Source organism: Oncorhynchus kisutch, unplaced genomic scaffold (assembly GCF_002021735.2).
Source record: "Oncorhynchus kisutch isolate 150728-3 unplaced genomic scaffold, Okis_V2 scaffold3655, whole genome shotgun sequence".
NCBI lineage: Eukaryota > Metazoa > Chordata > Actinopteri > Salmoniformes > Salmonidae > Oncorhynchus > Oncorhynchus kisutch.
This window is the reverse complement of record NW_022265600.1, coordinates 530,617-557,567: the sequence shown is the minus strand read 5'-3', so window position 1 is coordinate 557,567 and position 26,951 is coordinate 530,617. Positions and strand designations below refer to the sequence as shown.

Here is a 26,951-nt window from a genome sequence, read left to right as displayed (position 1 = left end):
GACCAACCCAAGCTGTACTGTTCAGTAGGATAATAGTAGACCAACCCAAGCTGTACTGTTCAGTAGGATAATAGTAGACCAACCCAAGCTGTACTGTTCAGTAGGATAATAGTAGACCAACCCAAGCTGTACTGTTCAGTAGGATAATAGTAGACCAACCCAAGTTGTACTGTTCAGTAGGATAATAGTAGACCAACCCAAGCTGTACTGTTCAGTAGGATAATAGTAGACCAACCCAAGCTGACTGTTCAGTAGGATAATAGTAGACCAACCCAAGCTGTACTGTTCAGTAGAATAATAGTAGACCAACCCAAGCTGTACTGTTCAGTAGGATAATAGTAGACCAACCCAAGCTGTACTGTTCAGTAGGATAATAGTAGACCAACCCAAGCTGTACTGTTCAGTTGGATAATAGTAGACCAACCCAAGCTGTACTGTTCAGTAGGATAATAGTAGACCAACCCAAGCTGTACTGTTCAGTAGGATAATAGTAGACCAACCCAAGCTGTACTGTTCAGTAGGATAATAGTAGACCAACCCAAGCTGTACTGTTCAGTAGGATAATAGTAGACCAACCCAAGCTGTACTGTTCAGTAGGATAATAGTAGACCAACCCAAGCTGTACTGTTCAGTAGGATAATAGTAGACCAACCCAAGCTGTACTGTTCAGTAGGATAATAGTAGACCAACCCAAGCTGACTGTTCAGTAGGATAATAGTAGACCAACCCAAGCTGTACTGTTCAGTAGAATAATAGTAGACCAACCCAAGCTGTACTGTTCAGTAGGATAATAGTAGACCAACCCAAGCTGTACTGTTCAGTAGGATAATAGTAGACCAACCCAAGCTGTACTGTTCAGTAGGATAATAGTAGACCAACCCAAGCTGACTGTTCAGTAGGATAATAGTAGACCAACCCAAGCTGTACTGTTCAGTAGAATAATAGTAGACCAACCCAAGCTGTACTGTTCAGTAGGATAATAGTAGACCAACCCAAGCTGTACTGTTCAGTAGGATAATAGTATGCCAACCCAAGCTGTACTGTTCAGTAGGATAATAGTAGACCAACCCAAGCTGTACTGTTCAGTAGGATAATAGTAGACCCACCCAAGCTGTACTGTTCAGTAGTATAATAGTAGACCAACCCAAGCTGTACTGTTCAGTAGGATAATAGTAGACCAACCCAAGCTGTACTGTTCAGTAGGATAATAGTAGACCAACCCAAGCTGTACTGTTCAGTAGGATAATAGTAGACCAACCCAAGCTGTACTGTTCAGTAGGATAATAGTAGACCAACCCAAGCTGTACTGTTCAGTAGGATAATAGTAGACCAACCCAAGCTGTACTGTTCAGTAGGATAATAGTAGACCAACCCAAGTTGTACTGTTCAGTAGGATAATAGTAGACCAACCCAAGCTGTACTGTTCAGTAGGATAATAGTAGACCAACCCAAGCTGACTGTTCAGTAGGATAATAGTAGACCAACCCAAGCTGTACTGTTCAGTAGAATAATAGTAGACCAACCCAAGCTGTACTGTTCAGTAGGATAATAGTAGACCAACCCAAGCTGTACTGTTCAGTTGGATAATAGTAGACCAACCCAAGCTGTACTGTTCAGTAGGATAATAGTAGACCAACCCAAGCTGTACTGTTCAGTAGTATAATAGTAGACCAACCCAAGCTGTACTGTTCAGTAGGATAATAGTAGACCAACCCAAGCTGTACTGTTCAGTAGGATAATAGTATTACTATTATTGAAACAGAGAAACTGACGAAGAAACAGGTTTCAGAATTCATCTCATTTTTATTTCAGATTTTCGTTCTCAAAGTCAGACTTTTTTTAAACAGAAAAACAATAGGGGTAATAACATTTATTGATGACATGATATATAGATGATATATAGATGACATGATATATAGATGATATATAGATGACATGATATATAGATGATATATAGATGTCATGATATATAGATGACATGAACTAGATGTCATGATATATAGATAGATGACATGAACTATAGATGACATGATATATAGATGACATGATATATAGATGACATGATATATAGATGTCATGATTTATAGATGACATGATATATAGATGACATGATATATAGATGATATATAGATGACATGATATATAGATGAGATATAGATGACATGATATATAGATGATATATAGATGACATGATATATAGATGATATATAGATGACATGATATATAGATGACATGATATATAGATGTCATGACATATAGATGACATGATATATAGATGTCATGATATATAGATGACATGATATATAGATGACATGATATATAGATGACATGATATATAGATGATATATAGATGACATGATATATAGATGACATGATATATAGATGATATATAGATGACAGGATATATAGATGACATGATATATAGATGACATGATATATAGATGTCATGATATATAGATAAAAAATAAATAATAACATTTAAACCACATCAGGAGACCTCATTTTCGTTTGAGTTTTGGGAAGAATCTAAGAAATGTAGATTTTAATTCAAGTTTGGATTAGCAGTGTTTATATAGTACAGACACCTACACTATTGTTGTATTAGCAGTGTTTATATAGTACAGACACCTAGCACTATTGTTGGATTAGCAGTGTTTATATAGTACAGACACCTAGCACTATTGTTGTATTAGCAGTGTTTATATAGTACAGACACCTAGCACTATTGTTGGATTAGCAGTGTTTATATAGTACAGACACCTAGCACTATTGTTGGATTGGCAGTGTTTATATAGTACAGACACCTACACTATTGTTGTATTAGCAGTGTTTATATAGTACAGACACCTAGCACTATTGTTGGATTAGCAGTGTTTATATAGTACAGACACCTAGCACTATTGTTGGATTAGCAGTGTTTATATAGTACAGACACCTAGCACTATTGTTGGATTAGCAGTGTTTATATAGTACAGACACCTAGCACTATTGTTGGATTAGCAGTGTTTATATAGTACAGACACCTAGCAACAGTAGTGATACATGGTTAGGTAGGACACAAGATATCTGTTAGATAGGAACAACAGTAACGTTATTGATACAAACCCTCAATGTGAAGTGATATTAATCCATAAATACAGAGCACAAGTACAACCCTTTTATATAAACCTTTTAAGGTAGTAAGAAAATAAACATTCACTTAATATTTCAATAAGTCCCCTGCTAGTAAATCACCTGCTGGTAATAACTAGCGTGACATTGTAGTGCAGAGACCAACGGTGCTCGTTAGCTCGTCATTAACACGGCTAGCTAAGACAGCAACAACTTGGTTAACTGGCTGAAATAGGTCTTCAATTCATGAACGGCTAAATAAATATCTACAGAGCCACATTCGCTATTGACTTTAGGATATATGAACCAGTTTTCCAAAACCACTATTGTGTTATACAGTTTGAAACAGTGTTTATGTCCAGAGGAAGAGGACTCCAACCTGCTCTCAGAATATCTGTCAGACTGAGGAGCGGGCAGACCAACTTCCCAAATAGGGGAGAAGCACTCAAAACACACTAGTTGTTCTTTCAAAGGAAATTATACAAAAATGGTAGGTCTGAAGACCTCTCGCATTACCAACATTACTACAATGGCAGCAAATATTTTAATGAATTCAGTAACACATAATGAAAGGAAACGTTATTTATATCACCCCTTTTCCTGAGGTGAATGGTTTCACCCACTACTCTCCCGGAACTGAGGCTTTGACATCAACAGTTTCACTTTGTTCCACCTTTGGTGAGCAAAACAGCTAATAACGTAGCTAAATACTGACATTATCCTCAATCGAGATATCTGTTCATATCTAAATACATTGCCCAGTTTCCTAAGGACTTGAAGCGAAGCTGCCATCTCTATAGGCACCATCTAGGAACGGTGTGTCGTGTAGAATAGGAAAACCTTTACTGAAACTTCAAATCAAACTATGGTGGAGCCGCAGAAGCACTTCGGTGCAGGGTGGTTATTTACATAGTGATTCAGAAAGGAACTGTCCTGCCATAAAAGTATACATTATGGGGACAGCTAAACAGTGTAGCTGTTTATCTGTATCATTGACCCCTATGGAGAATGTAGCTGTTTGACCCCTATGGAGAATGTAGCTGTTAATCTGTATCATTGACCCCTATGGAGAATGTAGCTGTTTATCTGTATCATTGACCCCTATGGAGAATGCAGCTGTTATCTGTATTATTGACCTCTATGGAGAATGCAGCTGTTATCTGTATTATTGACCTCTATGGAGAATGCAGCTGTTATCTGTATTATTGACCTCTATGGAGAATGCAGCTGGGATCATGTTCCTGAATTCCCAGAATGCCCTGTTAGGGTGAAAGAGGTTGAGGAGTCAAGGATCAGGGCTGTACAGTAAGTCTCCTATGTGGAGGTGATGAAGAGAGTTGAAGGGAAAAGAGGCCACAGTTCTGAAGAAGAGATGGAGGTGGATGAACCACAACCAGTTGTAAATGTTGTACGTCAATCAAGTGATCTGGAAACACTTATTGTGGAGAAGGTGGTTTTTGTAACATTTACATCCACAGTTATTAATTGTACTGCAGAAGTGTCCAAGAAGTTGGAAATCATTATAACTGCAGCCGAGAAGTTTTTGGGCCTCCAAGACTTAATGGCAGAAGGACTTGAAGGACGACTGTCACCAGGAAATGTCCCTCATCACAGGATCCTTCTGAGCCTGGGACCTGATTCAAATATAAAAGCAGGCTGATTTACTTTAATTAACATGATAGTTTGTATGGAATTTGTCATTTTATTTTTGTTGATTAAATGTTTATCCTGTTTGGAGACGTATTATCCACCTGAAACGTAGGTGGCGGAATGAACATATTGTTGCGAACACAATTATACCATAGAAGAATCTCGCGTCCTTATTCCAGCAAACCCGGAAGTTACAGAGACCGAGAGAGGAACAGAAACAATCACACAGAGCGCTACTCCAAAACATTGATAAGTACAATAAACGTCACATGAATAAAACATGAATGATTTTCTGCCTCATCCTTGTACCATATTGTTACTGAAGTTAAGAATAATGTGTGCATTGTATGAACTGAGATCGCTAAATTAACTGTGTGTCGACACATTGCTGACGGAGCTGAAAACGGAGCAGGGAGGAGGTGTGTTAGTTTACCAAATGCTGTCCGCGGCCAGTGACTGACTTCTCCGTCAAACGGTGATAATGTATTGGGCCTGTAGCTTACTGCACAAAACTCATTGCTACAGTAATGTTTTTAATTGGTTAATGTTGTATAGGCGTACGTTTTTTAAGTCGCGTTAAAAAGAAAAGCTGATTGGTAGATCTCGGCTTGCATTTTGACTCAAAGGTTGGTGACGACTGTTCTAGAGTTTTCCCTGTTAACACCATCAACGTGTCCCTTTACTCTGGTAAACGTGATCAATGGAATATTATCCACTTTCACTGCAACAAACCGAAACTAAACCAACTATGTAAGAGATGTTGTAGACAGGACGCATCGGAGTAGGATTCTATTGCATTGATACGACTCATCCTGTACTCGACACAGACCGGTGCGGCAGAAAATCCAGTCGGTAAAAAACTATTTTTGTCTTAAAGGGGCAGTGTTGTATTTTGGGACATACTTTCATAATCTTGCATGAAACACAAAAGCATTTTCAGTCATCTCCTTGTCTGAAGGAGAAGTGGATAAACAGGTTAATGTCAAGCCCTGCATGTTTCTTTCAAAAGTCTCATAGGATGTAGGTCTACGTTGAACACCACACATTGGCTGCTACTGTAGACTGAATGACAGAACAGCTGTTTACATGTTCAAATGTTATGGGATGTAGGTCTACGTTGAACACCACACATTGGCTGCTACTGTAGACTGAATGACAGAACAGCTGTTTCCATGTTCAAATGTTATGGGATGTATTTTCTCCATAGTTTTTGATGGTAGGTCACTCTGGTAGATCTACATTATGACCAAATAGCCACAGTAGCCCACTTGTCCACTGTTAACTGTAAGTTAAAGGGGGTACAGCCTCTGTGTTCACAGTAAACACACACTGGAAGACCTGAAATCTGCTCAGTGACGGAGAAAGTTAGAGGGAACATTGGTGATGGTGTCATGCATCTAACTGTTGTATATTCAGTGTGTCAATGATTGATTGTTTCTGTCTCTATGTAAATGAATGAGAGTATATATTATGTTTTATATTGGTCTCATGTTAGAGTAGGAGAAGGGAGGGGTGTAGATGCTAGAGGTCTGTGACCTGAGTCAAGATCAACAGGCCTGATGCTAAATGTCAGGAAGAGAGAGAGAACGAGAGAGGAGCAGAGAGAGAGGAGGGGGGGGGGGGAGAAAGGGAGGGAGGTGTTAAAAGACAGATGACTGACATAGTAACATACAGTCAACTGAATATAGTCAACAGTCAACCAGTAACCTCTTCCACTATTGGCTCAGCTCAGCTTGACCCCTGACCTATGGAACTGAGCGATTGAGAAAACAAAAACAGACAAAAGCTAATGTATTAAATGATATATAATCTCCTCTGCAGAGAGATGTTCATCTTTCCACATTGTGACTGTTGTGGTGAGGTCTTGCTGAGAAATGTCACACCATTTCTCAGTGCTCAATGTCACAACACTGTTTCTCAAGAGATCCACAACCATTTGTCCTGCTCGTCTCTCACAGCTTAGTTCAGTCTACTGCTAAATAACAGGATATGGAGAAACAGCATTTGGCTGTGAGTCCAGAACCATGAGTCAGTCATGTAGACAAAGGGGAAGTGTTCTAGCAGAGGGAGCAAGTCTCATCAATACATAGATACACTAGATAAACACTATAACATACTATAATTAAATACATAGATACACTAGATAAACACTATAACATATTATAATTAAATACATAGATACACTAGATAAACACTATAACATATTATAATTAAATACATAGATACACTAGATAAACACTATAACATATTATAATTAAATACATAGATACACTAGATAAACACTATAACATATTATAATTAAATACATAGATACACTAGATAAACACTATAACATATTATAATTAAATACATAGATACACTAGATAAACACTATAACATATTATAATTAAATGTATATATATACATTATTACAGACATGAATTAAATACATAGATTCACTAGATAAACATTATAACAGACTTTAGTTAAATGTACAGAAACACTGGATAAACATTATAACAGCAATTTTGCCACCATAGACCCTCTCCGCCACCTGGCTCCACAGGGGGCCTCTCAAGCGGCTGGCTTCACTAGGGCCCTCTCAGCAAGCTGGTCCCTCTTGGGCCCTCTCAGCCGGCCAGCTCCACTATGGCCCTCTCAGTCAGTCAGCTGAGAGGGCCATAGCGGAGCAGAGGGGCCATAGTGGAGCAGAGGGGCCATAGTGGAGCAGAGGGGCCATAGTGGAGCAGAGGGGCCATAGTGGAGCAGAGGGGCCATAGCTGAGCAGAGGGGCCATAGAGGAGCAGAGGGGCCATAGTGGAGCAGAGGGGCCATAGTGGAGCAGAGGGGCCATAGTGGAGCAGAGGGGCCATAGCTGAGCAGAGGGGCCATAGTGGAGCAGAGGGGCCATAGAGGAGCAGAGGGGCCATAGTGGAGCAGAGGGGCCATAGAGGAGCAGAGGGGCCATAGTGGAGCAGAGGGGCCATAGTGGAGCAGAGGGGCCATAGTGGAGCAGAGGGGCCATAGTGGAGCAGAGGGGCCATAGTGGAGCAGAGATGGGTGGCTGACAAGGAAACATAAAACACAACACACATTATCCACAATGTAAATACGTTGGAATGACTTAGAGCTGGAGGCCTCTCTGTGTGTAGCTCTCTGCCAAAACCCGCAGCCCCGCGTCTGTGAGAAGAGGTGAGAAAAGGGCCTGTGGATGACAGCGAGACACAGAGAGACAGTGTCTGTTTTTCTCTGAAACCAGGGCAGATTTACATCCCGCTGAGACAGGTTCTCAGAAACCTTGTGTTTAGAATAACTGGGTCTTTAAACTGCACATGCAGGGTTTGACACCATGAGGTTTCATCTATAGAAGATCCTGTCTTCTATTGTTCACAACTCAGGAGAGACATCAGTTGTATGTTGATCGTTGACTTCTATCTACGGCTGTATTCTAATTAAAATATCTGAATTTTATATATTCACATTTTGATTATTCCTTATTTGTTAAGTAAGCAACAAACCAACACTACCACTCACCAAGCGGTACCGGAGCGCCAAGTCGAGGTCCAAAAGGCTTCTCAACAGCTTCTACCCCCAAGTCATAAGACTCCTGAACAGCTAATCAAAGGGCTTCCCAGACCTCTTTTACCCTGCTGCTACTCTCTGTTTATAATCTATACATAGTCACTTTAACTCTACCTACATATTACCTGAATTCATTCAACTAACCGGTGACCCGCACATTGACTCTGTACCGGTACCCCTGTATAAAGACTCCACATTGACTCTGTACCAGTACCCCCTGTATATAGCCTCCAAATTGACTCTGTACCAGTACCCCTGTATATAGCCTCCACATTGACTCTGTTCCGGTACCCCTGTATATAGCCTCCACATTGACTCTGTACCAATACCCCTGTATATAGCCTCCACATTGACTCTGTACCGGTACCCCTGTATATAGCCTCCACATTGACTCTGTACCGGTACCCCCTGTATATAGCCTCCACGTTGACTCTGTACCAGTAGCCCTGTATATAGCCCCCACATTGACTCTGTACCAGTACCCCCTGTATATAGCCTCCACATTGACTCTGTACCAGTACCCCCTGTATATAGCCTCCACATTGACTCTGTACCAGTACCCCCTGTATATAGCCTCCACATTGACTCTGCACCAGTACTCCTGTATATAGCCTCCACATTGACTCTGTACCGGTACCCCCTGTATATAGCCTCCACATTGACTCTGTACCAGTACCCCTGTATATAGCCTACACATTGACTCTGTACCGGTACCCCCTGTATATAGCCTCCACATTGAGTCTGTACCGGTACCCCCTGTATATAGCCTCCACATTGACTCTGTACCAGTACCCCCTGTATATAGCCTCCACATTGACTCTGTACCGGTACCCCCTGTATATAGCCTCCACATTGACTCTGTACCGGTACCCCTGTATATAGTCTCCACATTGACTCTGTACCAGTACCCCCTGTTTATAGCATCCACATTGACTCTGTACCAGTACCCCTGTATATAGTCTCCACATTGACTCTGTACAAGTACCCCCTGTATATAGCCTCCACATTGACTCTGTACCAGTACCCCCTGTATATAGCCTCCACATTGACTCTGCACCGGTACCCCCTGTATATAGCCTCCACATTGACTCTGTACCAGTACACCTGTATATAGCCTCCACATTGACTCTGCACCGGTACCCCCTGTATATAGCCTCCACATTGACTCTGTACCAGTACACCTGTATATAGCCTCCACATTGACTCTGTACCGGTACCCCTGTATATAGCCTCCACATTGACTCTGTACCGGTACCCCCTGTATATAGCCTCCACATTGACTATGTACCGGTACCCCTGTATATAGTCTCCACATTGACTCTGTACTGGTACCCCCTGTATATAGCCTCCACATTGACTATGTACCGGTACCCCTGTATATAGCCTCCAAATTGACTCTGTACCAGTACCCCTGTATATAGCCTCCACATTGACTCTGTTCCGGTACCCCTGTATATAGCCTCCACATTGACTCTGTACCAATACCCCTGTATATAGCCTCCACATTGACTCTGTACCGGTACCCCCTGTATATAGCCTCCACATTGACTCTGTACCAGTACCCCTGTATATAGCCTCCACATTGACTCTGTACCAGTACCCCCTGTATATAGTCTCCACATTGACTCTGTACCGGTACCCCCTGTATATAGCCTCCACATTGACTCTGTACCAGTACCCCTGTATATAGCCTCCACATTGACTCTGTACCGGTACCCCTGTATATAGTCTCCACATTGACTCTGTACCAGTACCCCCTGTTTATAGCATCCACATTGACTCTGTACCAGTACACCTGTATATAGCCTCCACATTGACTCTGTACCGGTACCCCTGTATATAGCCTCCACATTGACTCTGTACCGGTACCCCCTGTATATAGCCTCCACATTGACTATGTACCGGTACCCCTGTATATAGTCTCCACATTGACTCTGTACTGGTACCCTCTGTATATAGCCTCCACATTGACTATGTACCGGTACCCCTGTATATAGCCTCCACATTGACTCTGTACCGGTACCCCTGTATATAGTCTCCACATTGACTCTGTACCAGTACCCCCTGTTTATAGCATCCACATTGACTCTGTACCAGTACACCTGTATATAGCCTCCACATTGACTCTGTACCGGTACCCCTGTATATAGCCTCCACATTGACTCTGTACCGGTACCCCCTGTATATAGCCTCCACATTGACTATGTACCGGTACCCCTGTATATAGTCTCCACATTGACTCTGTACTGGTACCCTCTGTATATAGCCTCCACATTGACTATGTACCGGTACCCCTGTATATAGCCTCCACATTGACTCTGTACTGGTACCCTATGTATATAGCCTCCACATTGACTATGTACCTGTACCCCTGTATATAGCCTCCAAATTGACTCTGTACCAGTACTCCTGTATATAGCCTCCACATTGACTCTGTACCAGTACTCCCTGTATATTACCTCCACATTGACTCTGTACCAGTACCCCTGTATATAGCCTCCACATTGACTCTGTACCAGTACTCCCTGTATATTACCTCCACATTGACTCTGTACCAGTACTCCCTGTATATTACCTCCACATTGACTCTGTACCGGTACCCCTGTATATAGCCTCCACATTGACTCTGTACCAGTACTCCTGTATATAGCCTCCACATTGACTCTGTACCAGTACTCCCTGTATATTACCTCCACATTGACTCTGTACCAGTACCCCTGTATATAGCCTCCACATTGACTCTGTACCAGTACCCCTGTATATAGCCTCCACATTGACTCTGTACCAGTACCCCCTGTATATAGCCTCCACATTGACTCTGTACCAGTACCCCTGTATATAGCCTCCACATTGACTCTGTACCAGTACTCCTGTATATAGCCTCCACATTGACTCTGTACCAGTACCCTGTATATAGCCTCCACATTGAGTCTGTACCGGTACCCCCTGTATATAGCCTCCACATTGACTCTGTACCAGTACTCCTGTATATAGACTCCACATTGACTCTGTACCAGTACTCCTGTATATAGCCTCCACATTGACTCTGTACCAGTACCCCTGTATATAGCCTCCACATTGACTCTGTACCAGTACCCCTGTATATAGCCTCCACATTGACTCTGTACCAGTACCCCCTGTATATAGCCTCCACATTGACTCTGTACCGGTACCCCTGTATATTGCCTCCACATTGACTCTGTACCAGTACCCCCTGTATATAGCCTCCACATTGACTCTGTACCAGTACCCTGTATATAGCCTCCACATTGAGTCTGTACCGGTACCCCCTGTATATAGCCTCCACATTGACTCTGTACCAGTACTCCTGTATATAGACTCCACATTGACTCTGTACCAGTACTCCTGTATATAGCCTCCACATTGACTCTGTACCAGTACCCCTGTATATAGCCTCCACATTGACTCTGTACCAGTACCCCTGTATATAGCCTCCACATTGACTCTGTACCAGTACCCCCTGTATATAGCCTCCACATTGACTCTGTACCGGTACCCCTGTATATTGCCTCCACATTGACTCTGTACCAGTACCCCCTGTATATAGCCTCCACACCCCCTGTATATAGCCTCCACACTGACTCTGTACCGGTACTCCTGTATATAGCCTCCACATTGCCTCTGTACCGGTACCCCTGTATATAGCCTCCACACTGACTCTGTACCGGTACCCCCTGTATAAAGCCTCACTAATGATATTTTCCTGCTGCTCTTTAATTAGTTGTTACTTTTATTTTCAAATTTTAATGACATGACATCATTTTCTGGAAATTTCCAAGCTGTTTAAAGGCACAGTCAACTTAGTGTATGTAATCTTCTGACCCACTGGAATTGTGATACAGTGAATTATAAGTGAAATAATCTCCGTAAACAATTTTTGGAAGAATTATCTGTGTCATGCACAAAGTAGATGTCCTTACCGACTTGCCAAAACTGTAGTTTGTTAACAAGAGATTTGCGGAGTGGTTGAAAAATGTGTTTTATTGACTTCAGCCTAAGTGTATGTAAACTTCCAACTTCAACTGTATGTGAAACTTTGCTGCTCTGCCAGCAGTTTCCTGTGGGGTTCTTCAGAACAGATCAGTTTGCTGTATTTAGCTGAGTTCAACCACTGATCTGAGACAAGTTTTTCACACCATTGAAATAAGGAAGTAATGAAAGACGAGTCAAAAAGCCGAGCAGCACGTTCCACTCTTCAGTCCTCTCTTTATGACAGCAGACAGTGGAGCCCCAGTTAGAGACAGACATGATACCTGCAGTGGTACTGATGACCCTGTTGTGGAGCACAGGTAGGATGCTCTTATACTGCTATACACTTGGGACAGTTACTGAGATATGATTTGATATTGTAAGATATATTATAATTTGCAGGGTTAGTAAAATAACATGCAACTGGAAGCAGACAGTAAAAATGTGTCTCAAAGCAGGACAATGATGTGATCACCTGTAAATGTACTTTACTGTAGTCTAACTGTCCATCTGGGGACAGGCACTAATGTCAGTTAAGTTGTGATGGTGTCTGCATCCTAATCCCTACCTGTAGTCTACCTACCTCTGGTATAATGCATTTCCACCTCTCACTCCATCAGTGTTGCTTGTCCATCTTTCTGAATTAAAAGATGAACAGATCAATATTGTTGGCATAACATCATTAAATATTGCTAAGTTATTTATCTATAGTGTGGATGTAGGGCTGTTTTTAGTATGTAATGAGCACCCAGATGCTGCGTATTCAACACAATAATATCAGACAGACCAGCTGGCCCGTGCTGCCTCCGTGTTGACTACTATGTTGCAATGTGATTATTATCAGAGTTGTCTTGTTGGTACTAAATGTTTCAGTTTCTCTGAGCCGCCTCGTTCATTTATACAATGTTTCAATATTATCAGAGCCACCTTGTTGATGCAATGCTTCAGTGTTCACAGAATGTTTCCTTTCCCTGGAGAATAATGCAGACAGGCAAATACAACATGATCTGGGTGCAGACATCATTAGGAACATCTCTGAATGCAGAGCAACAATGTAGGTGGGAAGAACATGAGACAATGACACTGTCATAGTCCACTATAGGAACCGCTCCACAAGGGTGACTTCATATACATTATAGCAGGGGGTCAACAACGTTTTTCATGAGTGACAATTTACAATTGATCCTACAATTTCTAAAGACCTGCGTGACTGTAATTATTTCCATATTATTTTATGATACTCAACCGAGCCCAAATTTTTTTTAACTGCCCACAAACTGAATATTTCTAGCTGGCTACTACTTTCAGCTTTAACTTACAGTTAAATAATTAATGTCTGGGGACATTTCTGTTAGTTTTTGCTCTTCTCCAAATACTACTTTCGAGTTTATAGTAAATTAGCTTCAACTGGTGGAGGGATTCGACACACCCCATTTAGCCATACCCTAGGTTTAGCTGTATTTCTACACACCCCATTTAGCCATACCCTAGGTTTATCTGTATTTCTACACACCCCATTTAGCCATACCCTAGGTTTATCTGTATTTCTACACACCCCATTTAGCCATACCCTAGGTTTATCTGTATTTCTACACACCCCATTTAGCCATACCCTAGGTTTAGCTGTATTTCTACACACCCCATTTAGCCATACCCTAGGTGTATCTGTATTTATACAGCTAGGCAACTATACTGATGCAGGTACCCTTTACACAGCTAGGCAACTATACTGATATGCTTCAGTGTTCACAGAATGTTTCTGTAGTATCTGGGATCTACATCTGTTTATATTAGTTACTGTGCTGTTACTAAGCAGTAATGCATTACGGCAGTGTTACGTTACTACACCTAATAGGAAATGCACATGCGCACTGGAATGCCGCGAACTGTAGAGCACGAGGGGTTTTGACTAAACGAAAACTAACTGTACTCCCGTCTCCTGCAGGTACCTTTTGCAGGTAGTCGCATGCGGTTGGACACATGAAGGAGATGCTAGATAAATAGGAAATGGTGGAAATGGTAGATACTACGTTATACATTTTTAACTGAGACATCATGGCGTGTCCATCAATTTAAATCCCAACTTGTAAGGAAAGAATAAATATGAAAAAAATCAACAATGTATTGGACAGAACTATGAGGTCTAAAGGTCTGGCTTTCCAAGACATTCTGTTCATCTGCAAGCAGACCTGATGATTGTAGATGGAGGGAGAACCTGTTATTTACAATGGAAGAATATAACTTCCTGTAGCCTATATAATGTAACAATGACAATAATACCTTCATATATTCTGTAGTTGAAGGTTATTTTAGTGTCATAAAAAGTGTTCATTAAAACAAATCAGGATGTTTGGTGGATGGATTCAGTGTAGATGTTCTGCTGTGTATCGAGGGGTTTGTATGAAAGTGGTAGATTTGTAATTCTTTACCAGAGAAAGTTCTGGATTACTTGTCTTTGGGTGACCTCAATCTTTGACAATTCAGCTACTTTGTTCACAGTCCTACTGTAATGGTCTGGGTAGCTGGTGCAGAGGAGTCAGGACAGTAGAGATGAGTAACACATGTAACTTACTCAAATAGTCCTAAATACCGAGCCCACAGTAACAGACCGAACATACATAAAACAATCCCGCACAAAAACCATGGGGAAAACAGAGGGTTCAATAATGAACATGTCATTTGGAATTGGAACCAGGCGTGTAAAACAAAGACAAAACAAATGGAAAATGAAAAGTGGATCGGCGATGGCTAGAAGGCCGGTAGCGAAGGCTAGAAGAGACACATGGAACGAGGGGTTAATACGGTAATCGGAGGGAAGCTGTAACCTGTAGCAAACCTCGTTCAGTCTCCTCAGGACTTTGAACCGCGGGCCCAGCTTCCGGCAGGGCAGGCGGAGGGGCAGGTTTCTGGTCGAGAGCCAGACCGGGGCCTCACTGCGGTGGCGGAGGGGAAAACCCAGTGGCGGAGGTGAAAACCAGAGGTAAGTCCGCGTCCAGCTCCCACACTACCGGTGCCACCAGACAAGAGGCCAGAAGTTCGGGAGTGTGATCTATGGACCGCTCCTCTGATCTATGATCAGTGATCGATGGACCGCTCCGTCTCCTCGCTGCCCGGATGTACTCCAGATTGCGGTGGTCAGTCCAGATGAGAAAAGGGTGTTTAGCCCTCTCAAGCCAATGTCTCCACACCTTCAGAGCCTTGACAACAGCCAACAGCTCCCGGTCCTCCACATCATAGTTTCGCTCCGTCGGGCTGAGCTTCTTCGAAAAGAAAGTACAGGGGCGGAGCTTTAGTGGCGTACCCGAGTGCTGAGGGAGCACGGCTCCTATCCCAGATCCGGATGAGCCAGCAGGGGAGCCGAGGTAAACAGAGCCCTCAGGTGACCAAAAGCCCTGTCCGCCTCAGCCGTCCACTGCAGTCGCACCGGTCCCCCCTTCAGCAGTGAGGTAATGGGAGTCGCTACCTGATCAAAGCCCCGGATAAACCTCCGGTAGTAGTTGGCTACCTGACCAAAGCCCCGGATAAACCTCCAGTAGTAGTTGGCTACCTGACCAAAGCCCTGGATAAACCTCCGGTAGTAGTTGGCAAACCATAGAAACCGCTGCACCTCCTTTACCGTGGTGGGAGTCGGCCAATTACACACAGCTGAAATTCAGTCACTCTCCATCTCCACCCCTGAAGTGGAAATGCAGTCACTCTCCATCTCCACCCCTGAAGTGGAAATGCAGTCACTCTCCATCTCCACCCCTGAAGTGGAAATGCAGTCACTCTCCATCTCCACCCCTGAAGTGGAAATGCAGTCACTCTCCATCTCCACCCCTGAAGTGGAAATGCGGTCACTCTCCATCTCCACCCCTGAAGTGGAAATGCAGTCACTCTCCATCTCCACCCCTGAAGTGGAAATGCGGTCACTCTCCATCTCCACCCCTGAAGTGGAAATGCAGTCACTCTCCATCTCCACCCCTGAAGTGGAAATGCAGTCCCTCTCCATCTCCACCCCTGAAGTGGAAATGCAGTCACTCTCCATCTCCACCCCTGAAGTGGAAATGCGGTCACTCTCCATCTCCACCCCTGAAGTGGAAATGCAGTCACTCTCCATCTCCACCCCTGAAGTGGAAATGCGGTCACTCTCCATCTCCACCCCTGAAGTGGAAATGCAGTCACTCTCCATCTCCACCCCTGAAGTGGAAATGCGGTCACTCTCCATGTCCACCCCTGAAGTGGAAATGCAGTCACTCTCCATCTCCACCCCTGAAGTGGAAATGCGGTCACTCTCCATCTCCACCCCTGAAGTGGAAATGCAGTCACTCTCCATCTCCACCCCTGAAGTGGAAATGCAGTCCCTCTCCATCTCCACCCCTGAAGTGGAAATGCAGTCACTCTCCATCTCCACCCCTGAAGTGGAAATGCGGTCACTCTCCATCTCCACCCCTGAAGTGGAAATGCAGTCACTCTCCATCTCCACCCCTGAAGTGGAAATGCGGTCACTCTCCATCTCCACCCCTGAAGTGGAAATGCAGTCACTCTCCATCTCCACCCCTGAAGTGGAAATGCAGTCCCTCTCCATCTCCACCCCTGAAGTGGAAATGCAGTCACTCTCCATCTCCACCCCTGAAGTGGAAATGCGGTCACTCTCCATCTCCACCCCTGAAGTGGAAATGCAGTCACTCTCCATCTCCACCCCTGAAGTGGAAATGCGGTCACTCTCCATCTCCACCCATGAAGTGGAAATGCAGTCACTCTCCATCTCCACCCCTGAAGTTGAAATGCAGTCACTCTCCATCTCCACCCCTGAAGTGGAAATGCGGTACCCTAGGAAGGAGACGGACTGTTGGAGGAACAGGCATTTCTCAGCCTTGACGTACAGGTCAGGCTCCAACAGTCGACCAAGTACCTTGCGCACCAGGGACACACACTTGGCACGTGTAGCGGAGTATATCAGAATGTGGTCGATATATACACTACTACACCCTGCCCGTGCAGGTCCCGGAAAATCTCCTCTACAAAGGCCTGGAAGACATCAACCCGTACGGCATGACAAGGTACTCATAGTGCCCTGAGGTGGTACTAAATGACGTCTTCCACTCGTCTCCCTCCCGGATACGCACCAGGTTGTAAACGCTTCTGAGATCCAATTTTGTGAAGAAGCCCTGTGCATTGCCTCTATCGCACTGGATATGAGAGGCAGCAGGTAGCTGTACCTCACAGTGATTTGGTTGATACCTCGATAGTCAATGCACGGGCGCAGACCGCCATCCTTCTTCACCGCCAGAACAAGGACAGGGACCGACTTCGGCGGAAGTCGTGACACCTACAACTGTCACCTTATGTAACAACTGATTTACTTAACTAAAGGCACATCTCAATATGTGGTCCAGGTGTCTTAGTGTTCCTATAGAAACCTGTGTCCAAACTCAGCATTAAATAGCATCTAATCAGAATAGTGTACAGAGCTAAGTTATTACAGCTATTTAAATGTAATGCGTTTTTTAGTGTTTATTCTGTCATTAATAAAATCACTGTTGCCTATTAGATCAATATCAGTGTGAACACATCTGATTGGACTAGATCCATGTTGAGGTGAGACACGTCTGATTGGACTAGATCCATGTTGCGGTGAGACACGTCTGATTGGACTAGATCCATGTTGAGGTGAGACACGTCTGATTGGACTAGATCCATGTTGAGGTGAGACACGTCTGATTGGACTAGATCCATGTTGAGGTGAGACACGTCTGATTGGACTAGATCCATGTTGAGGTGAGACACGTCTGATTGGACTAGATCCATGTTGAGGTGAGACATGTCTGATTGGACTAGATCCATGTTGAGGTGAGACACATCTGATTGGACTAGATCCATGTTGAGGTGAGACACGTCTGATTGGACTAGATCCATGTTGAGGTGAGACACGTCTGATTGGACTAGATCCATGTTGAGGTGAGACACGTCTGATTGGACTAGATCCATGTTGAGGTGAGACACGTCTGATTGGACTAGATCCATGTTGAGGTGAGACACGTCTGATTGGACTAGATCCATGTTAAGGTGAGACACGTCTGATTGGACTAGATCCATGTTGAGGTGAGACCATACCATGTCTTTATTGGTTTGTGTGAGAAGGCAGTTTGGGAGAAGGTGGTGGACCTGTTGAGGAGTCTACAGTTCCCCTGGTGGAGGTTCTTGGAAAACTGATATTTAAGTCTGAGGTTGAAGAAAACAAATTTGGTGCTGCAATGTTGTGTGTTATCTTGAATACCAGGCAGATGTTGGAGTACAGAATGAAATGGAGAGGAGAAGGGGAGGAGAGGAGAAGATAGGGGGAGAAGAGGAGAGGAGAAGCGAGGGGGAGTAGAGGAGAAGAGAGGAGAGGGGGAGAAGAGGAGAAGAGAGGGGGAGAAGGGCAGAGGGGGATACGAGGGGGGAGAAGAGGAGAGGGGGAGAAGAGGAGAGGGGGAGATGAGGGGGAAGATAGGGGCAGAAGAGTAGATGATAGGCAGAATAGGAGAAGAGAGGGGGAGAAGAGGACAAGAGAGGGGAGAAGAGGAGAAGAGGAGAGAGAGGAGGGGAGGGATGGGAGGGGAGGGGAAGAAGAAGAGAAAGGGAGAAGGGGGAGAAGAGGAGAAGAGAGAAGGGGAGAGAAGAGGAAAGGGGGAGAAGAGTAGAGGGGGGAAGTGTAGAGGGGGGAGAAGAGAGGGGGAGAATAGGACAGGGGGAGGGCAGGGGAAGAAGAGGAGAACAGAGAGGGAGAAGAGGAGAGGAGAAGGGGAGAAGAGGAAAGGGGGAGAAAAAGGAGAGGAGAGGGGAAGAAGAGTAGAGAGGGGAAGAGTAGAGGGGGGAGAAGAGGACAGGGGAAGAAGAGGAGAAGAGGGAGGGGAAGAAGAAGAGAGGGGGGAGAAGAGGAGAAGAGAGACTGGGAGAAAAGGAGAGGAGAGGGGGAGAATAGGGGAGGGGTAGGAGAAGAGAGACTGGTAAATGAGTAGAGGAGAATAGAGGGTCAGAAGAGGAGAGGGGGAGAAGAGGAGAGGAGAGGGGAGAAGAAGGGGGTGAAGAGGAGAATAGAGACTGGGAGACGAAGAGAGGAGAAGAGGAAAGGGAGAGGGGAGGGGAGGAGAAGAGAGGGTCAGAAGAGGAGAAGAGAGGGAGGGAGAAGAGGCTGGAGAAGAGGGGAGGGGAGAAGATGAGAGAGGGAGAAGAGGAGAAGAGAGGGGAGGGAAGGGGAGAATACGAGAAGAGAGGGGAGGGGAGAAGAGGATAGTGGAGGAGAAGAGAGGGGAGGAGAGGAGGAGAGAGGAGAAGGTGAGAAGAGGAGAGGGGGAGGAGAAGAGAGGTGGGAGAAGAGGAGAGGAGAGGGGGAGGAGAAGAGAGGGGGAGATAAGGCGATTGGGGAGGAGAAAAGGAGAGGGGAGGGGGAGAAGAGAAGAGAGGTGGAGAAGAGTTGAGGAGAGGGGGAGAAGAGAAGAGGAGAGGGGAGAAAAGGAGAAGAGAGGGGAGAAAAGGAGAAGAGAGGGGGGAAGAGGAGAAGAGAGGGGAGAAAAGGAGAAGAGAGGGGGGAAGAGGGGAAGAGAGGGGAGAGGAGGAGAAAAGACGGGAAAGGAGAGGTTGAGAGGAGAGGGGGAGAAGATCAGAGGTGGGAGGGGAGGGGAAGAAGAGGAGAGGGGGAAAGAGGAGAAGAGAGGTGGAGAAGAGAAGAGGAGAGGGGGAGAAGAGAAGAGGAGTGGGGGAGAAGAGGAGAAGAGAGTGAGAAGAGGAGAGAAGAGGGGTAGAATTGGGGAGACGAGGAGAAGAGAGGAAGAGAGAAGAGGGGGGAAGAGAGGAGAAGAGAGGGAGAGAAGATTGAGAGAGAGGGGGAGAAGAGGGGAAGAGAGGGCGAGAAGAGTAGAGGGAGGAGAAGAGAGTGGGAGCAGGGAGGAGAAATGGAGAGGGGGAGAAGAGCAGAGGGGTGAGAAGAGGAGAGGGGAGGGGTAGAATTGGGGAGAAGAGGAGAAGAGAGGAGGAGAGAAGAGGGGGGAAGAGAGGGAGAGAAGAGTAGAGGGGGGAGAAGAGGAGAGGGGGAGAAGGGTAGGGGGGAGAAGAGGACAGGGAGAGGGGAGGTGAAGAAGAGGAGAGTTGGGGGAGAAGAGGAGAGGAGAGGGGGGGATAAGGAGAGAGAGAAGAGGAGGAGAAAAGGAGAGGGGAGGGGAGAAGAGGAAAGGGGGAGAAGAGGAGAAGAGAGGGGAGAGGAGGAGAAGAGAGGGGAGAGGAGAGGGGAGAAAAGTAGAGGTGGGAGGGGAGGGGAAGAAGAGGGCAGGGGAAGAAGTGGAGAAGGGAGGGAGGAGAAGAACGGGGGAGAAGGGAGGGAGGAGAAGATGAGAGGGGAAGAAGATCAGAGGTGGGGGGAAGAGGAGAAGAGAGGTGGAGAAGAGGAGAGGGGGAGAAGAGGAGAGGGGAGGGGTAGAATTGGGAAGAAGAGTAGAAGAGAAGGGGGGGAGAAGAGTAGAGGGGGGAGTTGAGGAGAAGAGAGGGAGAGAAGAGAGGGGGGAGAAGAGGAGAGGGGAGAAGAGGAGAGGGGAGGGGAGGAGAGGGGAGAGGAGGAGAAAAGAAGAGAGGAGAGGAGAAGGGGAAAGGGGGAGAAGAGGAGAGGGGGGAGGGGGGAAGAGGAGAAGAGAGGTGGAGAAGAGGAGAGAGAGGGAAAAGAGGAGAGGGAGGAGTTGAGGAGAAGAGAGAGGGGGAGAAGGGGGAGAAGAGGAGAGGGGGGAGAAGATGAAGAGAGAGGGGGGAGAAGGGAGAGGAGTAGAGGAGAGGGGTGAGGAGAGGGGAGGAGAGGGGGGCGAGAAGAGAGGAGAAGAGAGAGATTGAAGAGGAGACGAGAAGGGAGAAGAGTAGAGGAGAGGAGAGGAGAGGAGGGGGAGAAGGGGAGAAGTGAGGGGGAGAAGGGGGAGAAGAGGAGAAGAGAGGGGTTGAAGAGTAGTAGAGAAGGGAGGAGACGGGAGAAGAGGAGGAGAGAGGGGTTGAAGCGGAGGAGAGAGGAGGAGAGGAGAGGAGCGAGGAGTGGAGAGGGGAGGAGAGGAGAGGAGAAGAGAGGGGGAGAAGAGTAGAGGTGGGAGGAGAGGGGAGGAGTGGAGAGGGGAGAAGAGTAGAGGAGAGGAGAGGGGAGAAGAGGAGAAGAGTAGAGGAGAGGGGAGGAGAGGGGGAGTATATTAACTCAATTCTACTGACAATGTTTGTCTATGGAGATTGCATGGCTGAGTGCTTGATTTTATACATCTGTCAGGAAGGGGTGTGGCTGAAATAGAGTCCACTAATTTGAAGGGGTGTCCACATACTTTTGTATATAGTGTATGTACACATGGGTGTTGTTGCACCATACCAACGATAAGCCTGTCTTCCCCATCACATCATGAAAGGTCATGTTGATGTTCATTTAACCTCTGTCTCTCTCTTCCTCTGACTCCTCTCTTTCCCCTTTGTTTCTCTCTGTCTCTGTCTCTCTCTTTCTCCTCTGTCTCTCTCTTTCTCCTCTCTCTTTCTCTCTCTTTCTCCTCTGTCTCTCTCTTTCTCCTCAGATCTCCAGGCTCAAAGCATCAGTCCACCAGGTAGGTAGAGTATAAATCTACAGTGATTATAGCAGTTCAATATTAGTCAACTTTATTATCCCACATGGAGAAATTCATGTGTCCATACAAACCATTCTAAACCCCAATAACAAGTAGTGTTTTATGGAACTACTAATACTTGTCAACCACAAAGCATCACTGCTGTTAGAATAACAGAATCACTGTCATCATCTGTCCTCACCACTGTGTTTTCCTCTCTGCTGTTTACAGCTGAATACTCAGTCAGACTGGTGGATGGGACCACTTCCTGTTCTGGGACAGTGGAAGTCTTCTACAGAGGAGAGTGGACAGGTCTATGTTCTAGTTGGTGGAGCATAATGAAAGAGGCCAAGGTTGTGTGTAGAGAGATGGACTGTGGGAATCCTGTATCTGAATCTAGAGGACCTCTGATTGAAGATGGAAGAAGAGGAGTCACACTATTTAGTATTTGTCGTGGAAATGAGTCTTCTATTAGACAGTGTGACATCTTAGGAGAACCTGGTTTCTGTGATGGTGGATATTATCATCATGTGACCTGTTCAGGTAAGAGACTGGTCATATTGAGAGATTTATTTATACATTATACAATATTACCATGTATCATGTTTTATGTGTTTTTATTTCATTTAAATAGAGGGAGAGATGTCAGATGTATTTAAACATTATATTTGTGTTTGTCATATTGGTTTATGGGAGATGTTCATGGGCAGATCATTGTAGTTCAGATGGTACTGAAGTGAAGCTGCCTGATGGATGTCCAGCTGTTTATTTTCTATAAAGTGAAGTGAACTTATTCCTGTCTCCTGCCTGCATTATTCCCAACCTGATCCTGAGTAACTAAGAACCCATTTCTACCTCTTACAGTATCAAACATAGCAAACTACTATCTTTTATCCAACATATTTGTGTTTAGTCCTTGACAGTGTCATCAACAAAACTGATTGAATATTCAACCAACTCTTTTTCTCCAGAGTCTGTGCGGCTTGTGGATGGAGCTGGTCTCTGCTCTGGGAGAGTGGAGGTGAAGTCCTATCAGTCCTGGGCCTCAGTGTGTGAAGCTGACTTTGACCGGCAGGATGCAGAGGTAGTCTGTGGGGAGCTTGGCTGTGGGGCTCCTGCAGCTCTACAGGGGGGGCTCTATGGAGAAGGTGAGGGTCAGACCTGGGATAAAGAGTTCCAGTGTAAAGGCAAAGAGTCCCTTCTCCTGGACTGTGACACCTCAGACAGAGAAAACAACACCTGCCTACCTGGTAATGCTGTTGGACTCACCTGCTCAGGTAAGAAACAGTTTGTCACTCAATCAACATTGTTTCTCACCTGGAGTGAAGAATATGAGAGACAATATAGGTGTGTTTTAGTGAGAAAATAGTAAGATTACTGTCTCTCTCTTTTCTTTTCTCAGAGCCTGATGATGTGAGTCTGGTGGGAGGAGGCAGTCGCTGTGCTGGTGGAGTGGAGTGGTACGACCAGGGAGCGTGGAGGACTGTGGGAACTCTCTCTGACGTGATGTTTACAGCTGCAGTAGTGTGTAGACAGCTGGGTTGTGGCTCCACTGTTTCAGCACTACCTGGAAACACCACTAGAGGGTTTAGAGTTTCCTGTTCTGGGTCTGAGTCTTCACTGAGGGAGTGTAGAAGAATGTATGATCTCCTTCCTGGACTCACAGTGATCTGCTCAGGTAATAACAAGATACACTATATGGCCAATAGTATGTGGACTTTAGTGGATTCGGCTATTTTAGCCACATCTGTTGCTGACAGGTGTAATAAATTAAGCACACAGCCATGAAATCTCCATAGACAAACATCGTCAGAAAACTGTTCTTACTGAAGATGTCAGTGAATTTCAACGTGGAAAATCTTGGAGCAACAACGGCTCAGCCGTGAAGTGGTAGACCACAAAAACTCACAGAACGGACCGCCGAGTGTTGAACCACGTAGAGCGTAAAAATAATCCTCTGTTGTAAAACTCACTGCTGAGTTCCACATACTTTAGTCCATGTATTATATCTCCTTCCTGGACTCACAGTGATCTGCTCAGGAAATAACAACATATTATAATTATATTCAACTGATTTCCTTCATTCATACAACTTCCTCTGCACCTCTCATGATGACTGTTTTAACTTGTCAGTCTGCTTTACTAAATAGATCAATCAGTCAAGTAGGAATCAAATACAACTTAAATATCCCAGAATGCTTTGTATTTGAGTGTTACCTCAGTGAACGTCTCTACTCAATACCACTGTCACAAAGAGAGGAGGAGGGAGGAGGAGAGGAAGAGGGAGATATGGGAGATATCAAATACATTTTTATCACTGAGTTCTCACCAGTGATGTCATCATAACCAGTAACCTTTTCTACTCTTGGCCCATCCTGACCCTGACATACAGTATCAGACCTTGTAGATCAGATGGTACTGAAGTGAAGCTGCCTGATGAATGTCCAGCTGTTTATTTTCTATAAAGTGAAGTGAACTTATTCCTGTCTCCTGCCTGCATTATTCCCAACCCTATTCTGAGTGACTAAGAACCCATTTCTACCTCTTACAGTATCAAACATAGCAAACTACTATCTTTTATCCAACATATTTGTGTTTAGTCCTCGACAGTGTCATCAACAAAACTGATTGAATGTTCAACCAACTCTTTTTCTCCAGAGTCTGTGCGGCTTGTGAATGGAGCTGGTCTCTGCTCTGGGAGAGTGGAGGTGAAGTCCAATCAGTCCTGGGCCTCAGTGTGTGAAGCTGACTTTGACCGGCAGGATGCAGAGGTAGTCTGTAGGGATGTTGGCTGTGGGGCTCCTGCAGCTCTACAGGGGGGGCTCTATGGAGAAGGTGAGGGTCAGACCTGGGATAAAGAGTTCCAGTGTAAAGGCAAAGAGTCCCTTCTCCTGGACTGTGACACCTCAGACAGAGAGAACAACACCTGCCTACCTGGTAATGCTGTTGGACTCACCTGCTCAGGTAAGAAACAGTTTGTCACTCAATCAACATTGTTTCTCACCTGGAGTGAAGAATATGAGAGAAAATATAGGTGTGTTTTAGTGAGAAAATAGTAAGATTACTGTCTCTCTCTCTCCTTTTCTCAGAGCCTGATGATGTGAGGCTGGTCGGAGGAGGCAGTCGCTGTGCTGGTGGAGTGGAGTGGTACGACCAGGGAGAGTGGAGGACTGTGGGAGCTGCTGACAGGACCAGGATGTTTTTGTCTGTAGTAGTGTGTAGACAGCTTGGTTGTGGCTCCACTGTTTCAGCACTACCTGGAAACACCACTAGAGGGTTTGGAGTTTACTGTGATGGGGATGAATCTGCACTGAGGGAATGTTCCAGAAGTTATTATCTCCTTCCTGGACTCACAGTGATCTGCTCAGGTAATAACAACATATTATAATTATATTCAACTGATTTCCTTCATTCATACAACTTCCTCTGCACCTCTCATGATGACTGTTTAACTTGTCAGTCTGCTTTACTAAATAGATCAATCAGTCAAGTAGGAATCAAATACAACTTAAATATCCCAGAATGCTTTGTATTTGAGTGTTACCTCAGTGAACGTCTCTACTCACTACCACTGTCACATGTCATGTTATTGTCACATCTAAATGAGGAAAGTAGTTGAGGAGCTACGTTTTCTTTTTCTCTCCTCTTGTTCCAGATGTCCTGCTTCAGCCTGATATCAACATATGTTGTCTCAGTGACTGTAGGCCCACTACTCATGTTGCCCTGTGAGGGAGGGTGGCTGGCACTGTTACATGCTGATGTTATTGTCATATCTATAGGAAACTAGTTGAAGAGGTTTTTCTTGTTCTCTTTTATTGTTACAGATCTCCTGGTCCAGCCTGATATCTTCCTGACTGACCCAATGGGAGGGGTCTTCAGGGGCCACCAGGGGCCTGAGATGTTCAGGGGCTACAACTTCACCATCACCTGCTCCACTCAGCCACAGTACCCAGGAGGCTCCTTCCTCCTCACGTTCACCGGCTCCAACAGAACCCAGACCCAGCCAGCTGTCAATCACTCTGCTGCCTTCCTCTTCCCTGCTGCAGATGACTCCCACCAAGGAAACTACAGCTGTGTTTATGACAATTATGTTTTCTCTCATAACTTCTCCTCTGAGAGTGAGCTCCTCTCCCTCACCATCACAGGTAACTGAACACGAACCAGACTTATAACTTTGTCATTGACAGATTTCCCACAGATCTATGTGATGATGATCAGTCCCCTCATCAAAGGTGTTTCTGTTTGCAGCCTCTCCTCTGCCAGCCTTCATCATCAGACACGTTGTAGTGCTGCTGATCCTACTGACATCCATCACCACCATCTACCTGTACTACAAGGTAAAGACATTTACTCAGACGTTACAAGTCATTTAAACTAGAGGGTGAGGGTGAGGGGTAGAGGGAAGGAGAGAGAATGGAGATACTAGAGAGTAAATGTCTGACTGTTGGTGCTGTGTCTCCCTAGCCCACCAGGAGGCAGAAGAGAGTGAACAGGGTGAGCAGCATGGATCTTTATGTCAATGCCATGGAGATGGTCTCTCTGAGCTCCAGAGCTGAAGATGGACCGGGAGAGGAGAGAGCAGCCCAGGGGACGGAGTAGGAGTAGAATGAAGCTGAATTTTAATAACAAGTTCAGAATTAGTTTCTCTTTCTAGAACCTTGGAAGAAATCTAAAAGAAGTGACTGCAACCACCATTATTCATTTAGTTTGGTTTTTACCACCAGAGTAACATGGGATTTAGGTAACATGGGATTTAGGTAACATGGGGGTTTGGGTAACATGGGGGTTTGGGTAACATGGGGGTTTGGGTAACATAGGGGTTTGGGTAACATGGGGGGTTTGGGTAACATGGGGTTTGGGTAACATGGGATTTTGGGTAACATGGGGTTTTGGGTAACATGGGGTTTGGGTAACATGGGATTTTGGGTAACATGGGGTTTTGGTTACATGAGGTTTTGGTAACATGGGGTTTTTGGGTAACATGGGGTTTGGGTAACATGGGATTTTGGGTAACATGGGGTTTTGGATAACATGAGGTTTGGGTAACATGGGGTTTTGGGTAAC

The 26,951-nt window shown here is 45.1% G+C and overlaps 1 long non-coding RNA gene and 1 pseudogene across 1 annotated transcript; both read left to right on the top strand.

Annotated features, from left to right (window-relative positions):
* The first annotated feature begins 3,747 nt into the window (after positions 1 to 3,747).
* Positions 3,748 to 22,908, top strand: LOC116371787 (uncharacterized). The gene is made up of 4 exons (XR_004209024.1): positions 3,748 to 5,613; positions 21,858 to 21,887; positions 22,119 to 22,430; positions 22,859 to 22,908. It is a non-coding gene; the product is annotated as an uncharacterized LOC116371787 (long non-coding RNA).
* Positions 22,909 to 23,125: 217 nt separating this feature from the next.
* Positions 23,126 to 26,718, top strand: LOC116371774 (scavenger receptor cysteine-rich type 1 protein M130-like; annotated as a pseudogene).
* The last annotated feature ends 233 nt before the right edge of the window (positions 26,719 to 26,951 follow it).